We start from the raw sequence: 12530 nt of genomic DNA on the forward strand, positions 1-12530 counted from the left end.
ACGGGAGCAGTGTTTTAATTTTATGGGAGACAGAAACATAAAATACTGAAGTGGAAGTAACAAAACTACAGCTTTGATATATTTGAGAACTGAGATAACTGTTAAGATTTTTTTTTTTGATGGATTTGTGTATAGCAGTATAATTTGCTTCCTGGCTGCTTGTTGATTCCTAGTTCAGGAGAACAGCTGACAATAAAGGAAGATATTTTGGCCTACTTATCACACTGACCTTCTTGGATTATAAATGCCTACTAAGCGTGGACTTTTAATTTCAAGAGCTAGTGGGAGAGAAAGAAAAATTTGACCTTGGACTATGTCTGGCTGGGAGAGACTTTTGAGCTGCTTTCAGAGAGGTTGAACATATTGAACATGTGGATTACAAACTTGCCTGATTGACAATTTTTGGATACTTAAGACAAAGAAATACTATAAAATATTGCTTTCAGGATTGAACCTACACTTTGGAATTTATTGGATTATAAAGGGTACATATAAGGACCAGAACACTAGAGGAAACTTTGATCTACTCTTACGGATACTGGTGATACTAGAAGATCTCTAGGAATGATGCCTCAAGAAAAAATAAACAGCTTTCAGAAAGAAATACATTTTATGCTACAACTAATTCACCAAACAATTGTTGAATGCAAAGAGCACATAAAAAGAAATGATGAGACTAAAATCAATTTAGACAATATAAATGAGCAAATCTCAAATTAAATCTACAACTAGAAATTCCCAGATAAGGAATACAAAGTACGAACATAATTCAGAAATCAGAAGACGAAACAGGAAACTGATTTAGAGATGGGAGAGATAAAAGAAGGGAAATGTAAACAACTATATACAAACAAAATACTGCAAGACTTAGCTATGGTTCTCTCCAATGTTCCAACCCAAAATATTCCTTGTTTATACAACCCTGTCCTGGCCGCTACATCCCTCCTCGTTCCCCATTGTAGTTTCTTTGCTAAGCTTGTTTGTCTATTTCAGTCCGTTTCCATTGTACAGCAGATTCTATTTTAAATTTTTCTTTCAATATTAAATTTTGAAGACCTTTCATTCACTTCTATCAAGAGGAACAGCTTGCCTTCAGAAATCATGGGTGCTCCATCACTGGAGGCCTTTAAGAAGAGACTAGACAGTGACTTATCTGAAATGGTATAGGTTCTCCTGCTTGAGCAAGGGGCTGGCCTAGAAGACCTCCAAGGTCCCTTCCAGCTCTATTCTATTCAAGATTGCTTCTTTAATGGATCTTTTTTATTTCTTTGGGAAGTGCTACCCTCAAAAGGGCTGCAAGAGTCCAGATCCCTTTGTCCCTTTTCACTTGCCAATTTGGTGTCTTCCCGCCCTCAATCGCTGGTCGAATTTCTCAGAGTCTCTCGCTCTGTGCTTCCTCCTGGCCTTCAGCCTATTGTTGTCCCTCGTCCAGGTCAGTTCACCTCCCCTGTCCTTCTGTGGAGCTGCTCTTCTCCCTTTCTTCTCCATTTCAACTCCCCTAGGGTGGAGGTCGGGAAGCCTGGTTCGTTTACTCAGCTTCGCGCTCTCTCTCTGGATCAACTTCCCATTTCTTCCTCCCCTTCTCTCTTCCTCTTCCTCAGGCCTCTCCCTCCTCACATGCAGCCCCACCCAGCAGGTGGGGGCAGGGCAGGCTGATAAACCCTTCCCTCCTCTCTCCTCAGGCCTCTGCTTGTTTTGCTTCCTTCTCCGCTGCTCTCCCTGTCTCCCTTTCCTTTTCTCCTCTCTTCTCCCCCTCACGCCATGCATCAGGCCGTCCCTCCGTCCCTACTACATTGGTAAAGGAACTATTCCGTTTTTTCCTCTTGTTCTTATTTTTGCTTTAAAGTCATATTTTGCAACAGTACAGTTTCTGAGCAAACTGCTAACAGAAATCCTGAGGGTCGGGTGCTTCTCCCAAAGCTTGTCTTTGTGACACTACAAGCTACACACAGTAGGGAGTTTCACTGCAGGGTCAATTGGTAATCAAATAGAGGTGCCAACAGGTACAGAGATGAAAATACATAGCAGCTGCTTGAAATCTCCTTCAGCACTAAACAATTAAATGTCTTGCTGCCAATCAAACAAGGAGAAACTGTCCCTTGGGGCCTCCTCCCCTTGAGTGTCAGGATCCCTCTCCATTTTAAATCTCTGAAAATGACTGCAACTGTTGATAGCAGTTAGGAAAGGAGGTTGCATGCATTTCCCTCAATAAGGCGGGCATTGTGATGTAGAGCTTCATTGTGGCGTCCGATGTCTCCTGTGATTAATTTCATTTTATCCTTGGGGAACGTCTAATTATATTGGCAGAAAGGAAAATAATCAAGAAGAGAAGGAACTTGGCATTAAGGAGAAACTTTCTAATGTGAAGACAATGAACCAGTGGAACAGCTTCCTTTCAGAAATTGCAGATGCTTCCATCACTGGAGGGTTTTAAAAAAAGAAGAGACAGCCACCTGCCTAAAATGGTATATTCTGATTGCTTGAGCAGGGGATTGGACTACAACAGGGCTTTTCAACCTTTTCACCCATTGTACCACTTTTAGGATATGGCAGTATCCAAGTACCACCAGTCACCTAGCAAGGTGTCAAAAACTTGACGACCAAAAAAAAAAGGGAAAAAGTGATGAAGTACATATAGTCCTCGACTTACAACAGTTCGCTTAATGACTGTTCAAAGTTACAATGGCGCTCTTCCTCCTGTCCGAGGTTTTCATGGTTGTGAGCATTTCTGTTGAGTATTGGCAGCAGGGGTGGGGTGGGGGGTGTTTGGTTTTTATTCCCTTTGTTTGCTGGGTGGTTGCAGCAGGTTTTGGTCATCTGGGACACTGTGACCCTGTGACCGTCATAAATATGAATCAGTTGCTAAGCATCTGAATGTAAATCACAAGACCCTGGAGATGCTGCGACATTCCAGCTGATCGGCGCTTCTTCTGGGCTCAGCAGAAGTGCCAGGATCAGTGCTGCTTTCCAGCTGATTGGTGCTTCTTCAGGGCTTTTGTGTTTAACATATCTGCTCTAAAAGTTGTGAGTACTCCATCAGTGGAAGTTTTTAAGAGGAGACTGGACAGCTCTTATCTCCCCGTACGAAGCGTGCCCTGCCGTCGCTTTTCCCTCCTATTCCCCCATGCGGAGTGCCCTACTGCAGCCGCTTTTCTCTACCTCCCTCATGTGGAGCATGCCCTGCTGCCACTTTACTCTATATCCCTGTGCAGAGCACCTGCTGCCGCCACTTTGCTCTATCTCCCACACGCAGAGCGCCATGCTGCCACCGCTTTTCCCTACCTCGTCCACATGGAGCGTGTCCCGCTGTTTTTCCCTCCTACCTCTCCTGTGCAGAGTGTCCTGCTGCTGCTGCTTTTCCCTACCTCCCCCACGGGGAGCATGCCCTGCTGCTACTTTTCTCTCCTACCTCCCCCATGCAGAGCGCCCTGCTGCCACTGCATTTTCCTCTTGCCTCCCCTGTGCGGAGCGCCCTGCCACTGCAGCTTTCCCCAGCAGCAAAGATGGCGTTTGGGAAGCAGCGGCAGCGCATAGCCCAGGCACTGCCCAGCAGCAAAGCTTGTCCTTCCCACTCAAGAAGCCCCCAGCGGCTCCTCGGCTCCATTCAAGTTGAAGAAAGCGGAGGCGCAGCAGAGGGATTGCTCTCAAATAATATGCAAGATCTTTTTTTTCTGTGGGAAGTTGTAACTGATTGATTGAATTTTTTTTTTTAGGTGGCGGAGGACTGGGAGCCACAGCGAAGGGATGAAAGAGCCGCATGCGGCTCAGGAACCACGAGTTGCTGATCCCTGGTCTAATCTCTTCTTAAAAACCTCCAGTGATGGAGCACCCATGATTTCTGAAGACAAACAAGACTACCAAAGAAAGTACAATGGGGAATGAGGAGGGATGTGGCATCCGGGACAGGGTTGTATAAAGAAGGAATATTTTGGGTTGGAACTTTGGAGAGAACCAAGCTTTGATAGCTTCTCTCCTCGCTTGTTGCAATAAATGAAATAAAAGGCCTTCACTGTGCCTTGGCTGGTTATTGGTCAGGTGAGTTTGCTTCCGGTCATGAAGGAAAGTAGCCAGGAGCACATAACACTCTGGTTAATTGTCTGCATTTTTAGGAAGTTTCTCCTTAATTCCAGGTTCTTCTCTCTCTGATCAGTTTCCAACCGTTGTTTCTTGTCCTGCCCTCTGATGCTTTGGAGAATTTTATCCCACCTTCCTTGTGGCAGCCCCCCAAATACTGTGGGGGAGAGGTCAGGGGGACCAGGGGGAAAACCTGTGGGGACCATGGGATGGGAGAAAAGTTTGGTTGGTCCCTATAAGGGAGGAAAAGCCCCAGGGGAACCAAGGGTTGGGAAGCAGAGCACAGGGTGTCTCGGGTGGGGGAGGCCTAGGGATGCCTGTGGGGGCAGGTCTGAGCCTGCATTAGGCCTTCAAGACCTTCCCCCAACAGTCGGGGTGCTAGTATTCCACGTAGCGACTCGCACATCTGTTTAATGGCTGCATCACGGAGGGTGGAGGTAATTAACCAAACCAGTCTCACTTCATGGCTTTTGCAACGTGCAACTGTAACTGGCAGGCCCCATTATAGTTTTAACTTGAAGACTACTGGCGTGCTGGCTGGGAAAATGTGGGGATCAAAATCTGGAGCACAACAAACAAGGCTGAAACTCCATATGTTGGATTTCCATAATCAATATACAAAAAGCACACAAAATGCTATTTGAGGAGTTCCACAAGTTCTGTAAAAGGAAACATCCAGAAACATCTGCTGATAATTAGAAACAGGTCATTAGCCTTTATCAAGCTAACAATTTCCATTTTTTTTCTCTGCACCTACAGGTCTAATCCTAAGATGTGTTGACTAAAAAGAATCAGGTCAGAATTCAAGTAGCCAATTTCTCACCTACACTCCCAATGGGAAATCAGGAATGAAATTCAAGCCTTCTCTAAACTCATCAATGTTTGCCTCATGTGCACTTCCTTCTGGGCTGCCACAAAATAGGTTATAAAATTGGGCACTGTCAAGACTGCTAACATCGGATGTTCTTGCTTGCCATATATGAAGAAGCAAAACTGTTTTATTTAGCCGTATAGCATTTCTAGAGTTAACGCAGACAGCAGTAGTTCAAGGGATGAGAAAGTATGCAAGCAAACCATAACAATGTCTGGGCACAGTGTGGCCAAGGTCAGCTCAGATGCAACGGGAGGGGCACCTCACACTTCACATTAATTGGAGAATGTGATTGATGACTGTAAAATGAATGAGTGAGTTATGCTTTGTTACAGATGCTTGGGGGAGGGAGGATTCAGTTTCTGGCTTAACTTGGTTAGTGCCGAAGCTATGCAGAATAATAAAAGATTCTTTTAGAGGAAAAAGCCTCAAAATTCTTTGAAAATCTGCTTTCTTTCGGAACCATGTCATCAAGCCAGAAACCACAAACTTTTAAATTCATTTAGGGGTCCCTTACCCCAGTCACTATCCCTAAGCTAACGGGGATAGCTGACAAAGATTTGGGGAAGATCTCGCCATGGAAGAGAAAAAAGTGCCTGAGGCTGGCACCCCCCCAGCCGCAGCTTCTCCAGGAGGAACAGCAGCAGCAGCTTCTCCAGGAAGGGAAGGGCCAGCTACCCAGACAGTGGAGAAGAAACTCTGGCAAACTCCACAGCTGGGAGCAAGGCCAAAACTATCAGGAGAGCTGATTTGGTCGTCAGACTGGGACAAGCCAAGCAACGGCTCTGGAAGTTTCCACACAGCCTTGCCAGCAGATGAGCGTGAGTCACGGCGAAGGGATATTTACATATCACCTTCCTCCCAACAATGGAGAGCTGCCTGGCCATCTATCGCTGAAGACTCGGGTGAGTGGAAATACCGACCTGCAGCTTGCAGTGGGTCATTAGAATACCTAGCAGAAAGATTTGAAGAATTAGAAGTGCAGAGCGAAGAGCAACTCCCATTGAGAGAGGCCCCCAGCCCCTTCCTTGCAGATCAATTGGCTTTTCAACCCCTGGGGACCCCTGCCAGAGCCTCTAGCCCCACACAGAGAGGAGATTCCAGCCTGGGGCCCCTGCTGCAAGGTGAAATTGAGCAAATTCCACAGATAAGTGATCAGCCGTCTCCAAGCCTACACCAAATAATAGAGGCCTTGCAACAGCTCGGGCTAGTGCCAAAGCCAGGGGAGCTACAGCCAGTGAGCTTGCAGACGAGGGAGGCCCAACATGTCCAGCAGCCATTGAGGGGCCTACAGCAACTGGGGGCGTCACCACCCCCTGCAGCCCAACAGCAAGGAGGGCTACTACTACCCCTGCTTGCACAACCACCATTGGGAGGCCTGCAGCAGCAGGGGGCACCTCCAGCCCCCACTGCCCAGCAGCAGAGGGCCCAGCAACCATTGGATTAGCAGGCAGGGTGGAACCAACTGCAGCAGGGGGCGCCACGCCCACTACTGAGAGCCCCGCAGCCGTTGGATCAGCAGGCTGGGTGGGGCCAACTGCAACTGGGGGCACCACGTCAACAGCAGAGAGCCCCGCAGCAATGGGGCCAACAGCAACTGGGGGCACCACCAGCCCCCGCTGCCCAGTAGCAGAGAGCCCCGCAGCAACGGGGTCGACAGGCCGGATGGGGCCTACAGCAACTGGGGGCACCACGTCAACAGCAGAGAGCCCAGCAGCAATGGGATCGACAGGCCGGATGGGGCCAACAGCAACCCGGGTGGGGTCCGCAGCAGCCTGTATTCGCACCACCTTTCAAAGCAACATTCGATGGGGACCCAGAGAAGCTGATTTTTTTCCTCAACCAAGTGCGTTCTCATTTAAATCGCTGGGCCTATCTCTATCCGGAACCAGGGGCCATGGTTGACGTCATTGCGGCCAACCTGGAGGGAGAAGCATCTGAATGGCTGAACAATCTATATAGCGAGCTAGCCCCCGAATTGGAAGATCCCCATCTCTTTCTCATAGGACTGAGAGAACGATTTGAAGACCCATCCATCGGCCTCAAAGCAGCAGGACAAATTCACAAAATAAAACAAGCAGGAAGGCCTGCCCTGGAGTACGTGCGAGAGTTCCGCAAGATGGCAGGTCGAATAGAGGGGTGGCCTGAGCAGTCCCTCATCCTTTACTTCATCGAGGGATTAGATGATCACCTCTCTCAGGCTTGCATCTATCGAGAAGTACCTGATCGACTGCAGGAGTGGTACCAGACGGCCGTGAAGCTGGATGTTAAGCTCTCTCGTTATAAGAAGCCTCCCTCTCCTGGAGTTGAACCAATACCAGAACGATCCAGACGACAACCAACCCCCTGGAGACCCCCAACAACTATGCCTACCGATAGACCCAGACCACCTGTGGGGCCACCGCTTGCATGCTTCCGATGCGGACAACAGGGACATCGAGCAGCAAATTGCCCAGTCGCCTACCTCAACAGCAGAGCAGACCGAGACCCGCGGCAAAAAAAGAAACCTGATCAGCAACCACCCAGAGGGAAATCCAATTGGATCAACCAAGAACTGGCTGCCCAAGTCGCATCCCCTGCGCGGCAGGACACCAGAGCCAAGGCTGGATCTGTCCCTGCTCTACCGCCTCTTGACAGCGATGACGAAGGGGAAAACGACCCAATGGTGAGTCGCGAAATCCCGTCTTTTACCCTAGCTGCCAAACTTATAATCCCTAAATCAGGGGTGCAAATAAACTTAACTGTGCTAATAGACTCTGGATGCACCCGATGTATTATTAGCTTACCCTTTGCTATGAAATTGGGCATACGAGCAAAATCACTCTCCAAACCCATGAGGTTTGAACAGGCTGATGGCTCCCTCATGGGAGGAATTCTCATCACACAAGTAACTGAACCCTTACGCCTAGAGATAGGTGCACACTGGGAGTTTATTCGCTTCCTGGTGGCTCCAAAAATGACTGAGGCGGTGATCCTAGGACTAGCCTGGTTAGACAAATGGAAGCCGTTTATCTGGTGGGAGAAAGGAGTGAGAACTATGAGACTACCTATAGGGCCTGATCCCCCCATTGATTCAACAGATATTACTGGGCATCTTAGGCCACCCAATGAGCGAGCGCACATGGCCGCCTCACTGACTCCAGGTGAACCAGTCATCCCCAAAGAATACTTGGACCTGGCGGAGGTGTTCAGTGAAAAAGAATGTGATGCCCTACCCCCTCACAGACCCAATGACTGTTCCATCGAACTGGTGCCCGGAGCCAAACTCCCACGTCCGAGGATGTATGCTATGTCCCCCCTCGAAATGGAGGAGATGCAGCGATATGTGAACAAGAACCTAGCGAGGGGGTTTATTGAACGGGCCAAATCTTCCGTGGGAGCCCCTGTGTTGTTCAAAGAGAAAAAAGATGGGTCTCTTCGTCTCTGCGTAGACTACAAGGGACTCAATGCTGTAAGTGTGGAAAATAAATACCCCCTCCCCCTCCTAAAGGATTTATTGACCCACCTGGCTAAGGGGAGTGTCTTCACTAAGTTAGACCTAAGAGAGGCATACTACCGGGTGAGAATAAAAGAGGGAGACGAGTGGAAAACTGCCTTCAACTGCCCTATGGGGAGCTATCAGTTCAAAGTCATACCATTTGGACTACAGGGGGCCCCAGCTGTATTTATGCAGTTGATTAATGAGGTTCTACATGATCACTTGTACAAAGGGGTTTTGGTGTATCTTGATGATATCCTGATATACAGCACAAACATGACTGATCACATAAAGCTAGTGAGAGAAGTGTTAAAGAAACTATTGAATGCCAAGATTTATGTCAAATTGTCAAAATGTGAATTTCACCAAACCCAATTAGACTATCTTGGCTACCGAATTTCCAATGAGGGTATTGAAATGGATCCGGCCAAGGTGAAAACTATAATCGAATGGCAGCCCCCAAGGACTCGCAAACAGCTCCAGAGCTTTCTGGGTTTTGCCAATTTTTATCGTCAATTCATCCCTTCTTTTGCCGAGATTGCCCTTCCTCTTACAGAACTACTCAAAACAGGCAAAGGAGGAGGGAAGCCGCGACCGGGCCAACCACTAGCATGGACAATGAGCTGTCAAACAGCTTTTGAGAATTTAAAGAGACTATTTGCTGCTGAACCGGTTCTAAAGCACCCCTGCCCAGGGGAACCCTTTGTGATTCAAGCCGATGCCAGCGATGTGGCGGTTGGAGCAGTGTTACTTCAAAAGAACAAAAATGGGATCCTGCAACCCTGTGCCTACACCTCTAAGAAATTCACTGAGAGCGAGCGAAGATGGGTGAGAGGGTGGGAAGGAGTTTGGAAAAACACAAAAACTGCTTTAAAAAAGACTTTTGAAACCTATAAAAAGAAGGCTGATCAAAAGAGGGCTCCCCAAAGAACATTCCAAGTTGGGGAAAAGGTCTATCTGTCAACTAAATATCTACGCCTCAAATTGCCCAGCAAGAAATTGGGACCAAAATTCTTGGGGCCTTTCCCCATAGTAAAGGTCATCAACCCAGTCACAGTACAACTAAAACTCCCTAAACTGTTAGGGAAAATTCACCCAGTTTTCCATTGTAGTTTGTTGAAGCCTTATCGGGGCTCCACTTTGAGACCTCCTCCAAAGAAGGCACCTGGACCCCTCGTAGTGGCAGGGCAGACCCACTATGAGGTGAAACGTATTCTCGATTCCAGAATCTTTAGAGGGAAATTACAGTACTTAGTACAATGGAAGGGATACCCATTGTCTGAAGCCACCTGGGTGACGTCCAGTGAAGTGAAAGCTGACAGATTAGTCAAAAAGTTTCATGTTAAACACCCCAACAAACCGAAAAATAACCCTTAACCTATACTTATGTTTATATTCCAGGGTTTGTCCTTTTTGTAAGGAGGGCCGGATGTCAAGACTGCTAACATCGGATGTTCTTGCTTGCCATATATGAAGAAGCAAACCTGTTTTATTTAGCCGTATAGCATTTCTAGAGTTAACGCAGACAGCAGTAGTTCAAGGGATGAGAAAGTATGCAAGCAAACCATAACAATGTCTGGGCACAGTGTGGCCAAGGTCAGCTCAGCTGCAACGGGAGGGGCACCTCACACTTCACATTAATTGGAGAATGTGATTGATGACTGTAAAATGAAGGAGTGAGTTATGCTTTGTTACAGATGCTTGGGGGAGGGAGGATTCAGTTTCTGGCTTAACTTGGTTAGTGCCGAAGCTATGCAGAATAATAAAAGATTCTTTTAGAGGAAAAAGCCTCAAAATTCTTTGAAAATCTGCTTTCTTTCGGAACCATGTCAGGCACATTGTGTGATGACCCATTAATGACCCTCTTGATTTACGACTGTAATTTCAAGCTAAATTACAGTTGTAAATCAAGGACTACCAAGAGTTTTCCCCAACAGTGAGGTAGCCAGTGTTTAACGCCTTACACATTCATTTAAGATCAGGAACAGCAGGAGTAGGGGTAGTTAAGGAACTACAGGAGTAGGGGTAGTTAAGCAAAATGTGATGACTTCAGGCACAGCACAGAGGCAAGTGGATCCGTGTGTCTTGGAGCCACCGGCTGCCCTCACGCCTGCCAACCTGGAGCCCCTCATCCTCATCCCGGCACCCCTTGCCTTCTCCCAGCCACCCCCGGGACCTGCCCGCCCCTCCAACCTCCTTAGCGCCAACCTCCTTAGCGCCATCGCAGCGGCTGGGTCGCGAGAGCCTCTTTACAAGCCGCGTAGCCCTTCATCGCCATGCCCCTTACTCGACTCGTCGCATGCGAGAGGGGTGTGGCCGGAGCACCAGCTTCCGCTCAGAAGGTGCTGCTTCTCCCCTCCAACGCACATGCGGGCATCGCCACTGCCTCGCCCTCTTGCCCACCGCCTGGCTGCTTCCAAGGCCCAGAGCCCGGTGAGCCACTCCTGCCCGCCATCCCTAGGGCCGCACCGGGTGCCAGAGGGCCAAGGCAGCCTCCGACGGTGAGAGAAGTGGGCTGGGAGGTACGGGGTAGGCTCTGGCATGGCACAGAGGGAGGCCGGGAGTGGAGTGTGGCCAGGCAGCCAGGAGGTGTGGGGTCCGGCTAGGCACTGTAGCTCAGCTCAGCCAGCAGCGGTGGCAGTAGCGGCAGAGCACCCCAGCGGCAACGCCAGCAGCGGACCAGACCCGGCTCAGTCCAGCCGCTCATGCTGCTGAGCCGGCCCAGGGCAGCATCGGGGGTGCGCGCAATGGAGCTGCGGTAGTAGGAGCAGAAGGGCGCTGTTGGAAGAGAAGGGCGCCCTGGAGGTGGAGGAGCCGGTGGAGGAGGAGGGTGGTGGCGGCAGCCAGATAGAGCAGCGGTGTCTCGGTTCCTAAGACCAACGGAAATAGGTGTTTTCCAATGATCCTAGGCGACCCTTGTGAAAGCGTCGCTCGACCCCCAAAAGGGTTGTGACCCATAGGTTGAGAACCGCTGAGTTAGATTATTCCCAGGCAGGCACCTTGGCCAAAATCTTTGCATGGTGCGAGTTAGCAGAAAGCCGATTTAAAGTCACTCTTTTGGCATCTCTACCCACTACATCACCCTCTGAAAGCCAGAGGACTCACAACGATCCACACTCAGAGAGAGGATCCTGCAATCTAATCTGAGCTGCCATAACCTTTCATTATAGCAGGTTATTCTCTCTCTTTGTCTCCGTCTCTGTCTCATTACAATGTTCTCTGGTTTTTTCAAATATTTTTTATTAAGGATTATAAATGAAAAGAGTAAAAGCCGGTGCAAACAATAAAAACCACAAATAGAAAAATAGAAAAGAAAAAAATGGGGGGGGGGGGGAGAAAAAGACAGGAGAAAGAGGGAAAAAAAATCTTTCTCCTTCATCCCAACAGGTAAAAACAATTTTGGCAGCTAATCTACCATCTTTAAATACAGCATAATTATCCCCATATCTCATCTCTTAATTAAACAAACATCAAAATATTTCATTAAACATTCTTTACTAAATGTTTAGTAAGGACAAGCACATATATTCATATTCTCCTCTCTCTCCCAGCAAAGCTCTCACTTGGAAAGTAGGACAAGGACCTGCAGAATTAACCAACCGGCTTTATTTTTCTTTATTCACAAAAGTATTCCAGCAGTGTTCAACAAATCACTGTAAAGAAGGAATACCTTCTTGTTAAGCCATTTTAGTTGGACGGGTTGGATTTGGATTGTTAAGTGAGACATTTGTTTAATGAGTTTTGCCCCATTTTGCGACCTTTCTTACCACCGTCTCTAAGTGAATCACTGCAATCGATAAGTTAGTAACCAGGCTGAGAAAGTGGAAATTACACATTGCTACTAAAAGGACTTGTGGTTCCCTGTCCGATGCAAGAAATATGATATTCAAGGGTGCTCCTAAAGAAAAGGCTGTGTGCACGTAGAAAGGGTGATATTCCAGTAAGGGGGTGCAATGATTACAATAAGCTTCTGCATATAGAATAGAGCTGGAAGGGACCTTGGAGGTCTTCTAGTCCAGCCTCCTGCTCAAGCCCATGCAGAAAAGAGGTGAGGTCTTTAAATAGTCACGTCCACTTTCCCCCTTTTTTGGAATGACTGGTTGCAGA

At 48.1% G+C, this 12530-nt stretch overlaps 1 long non-coding RNA gene and 2 pseudogenes across 2 annotated transcripts; 2 read left to right on the forward strand and 1 right to left on the reverse strand.

Moving 5' to 3' along the window:
* LOC120318235 overlaps positions 1-12530 on the reverse strand; it is a 31974-nt pseudogene that overhangs the window by 12046 nt on the left and 7398 nt on the right.
* LOC120318236 overlaps positions 1-12530 on the forward strand; it is a 31541-nt pseudogene that overhangs the window by 2162 nt on the left and 16849 nt on the right.
* Positions 1147-4014, forward strand: LOC120318246. Of its 2 annotated transcripts, none has more exons than XR_005559444.1 (2): positions 1147-1432; positions 3714-4014. It is a non-coding gene; the product is annotated as an uncharacterized LOC120318246 (long non-coding RNA). The 2 variants fall into 2 exon arrangements; XR_005559445.1 differs by lacking the exon at positions 1147-1432 and adding an exon at positions 1447-2465.

This window comes from Crotalus tigris, unplaced genomic scaffold, assembly GCF_016545835.1.
Source record: "Crotalus tigris isolate CLP2741 ecotype Arizona unplaced genomic scaffold, ASM1654583v1 scf7180000020145.1122116, whole genome shotgun sequence".
NCBI lineage: Eukaryota > Metazoa > Chordata > Lepidosauria > Squamata > Viperidae > Crotalus > Crotalus tigris.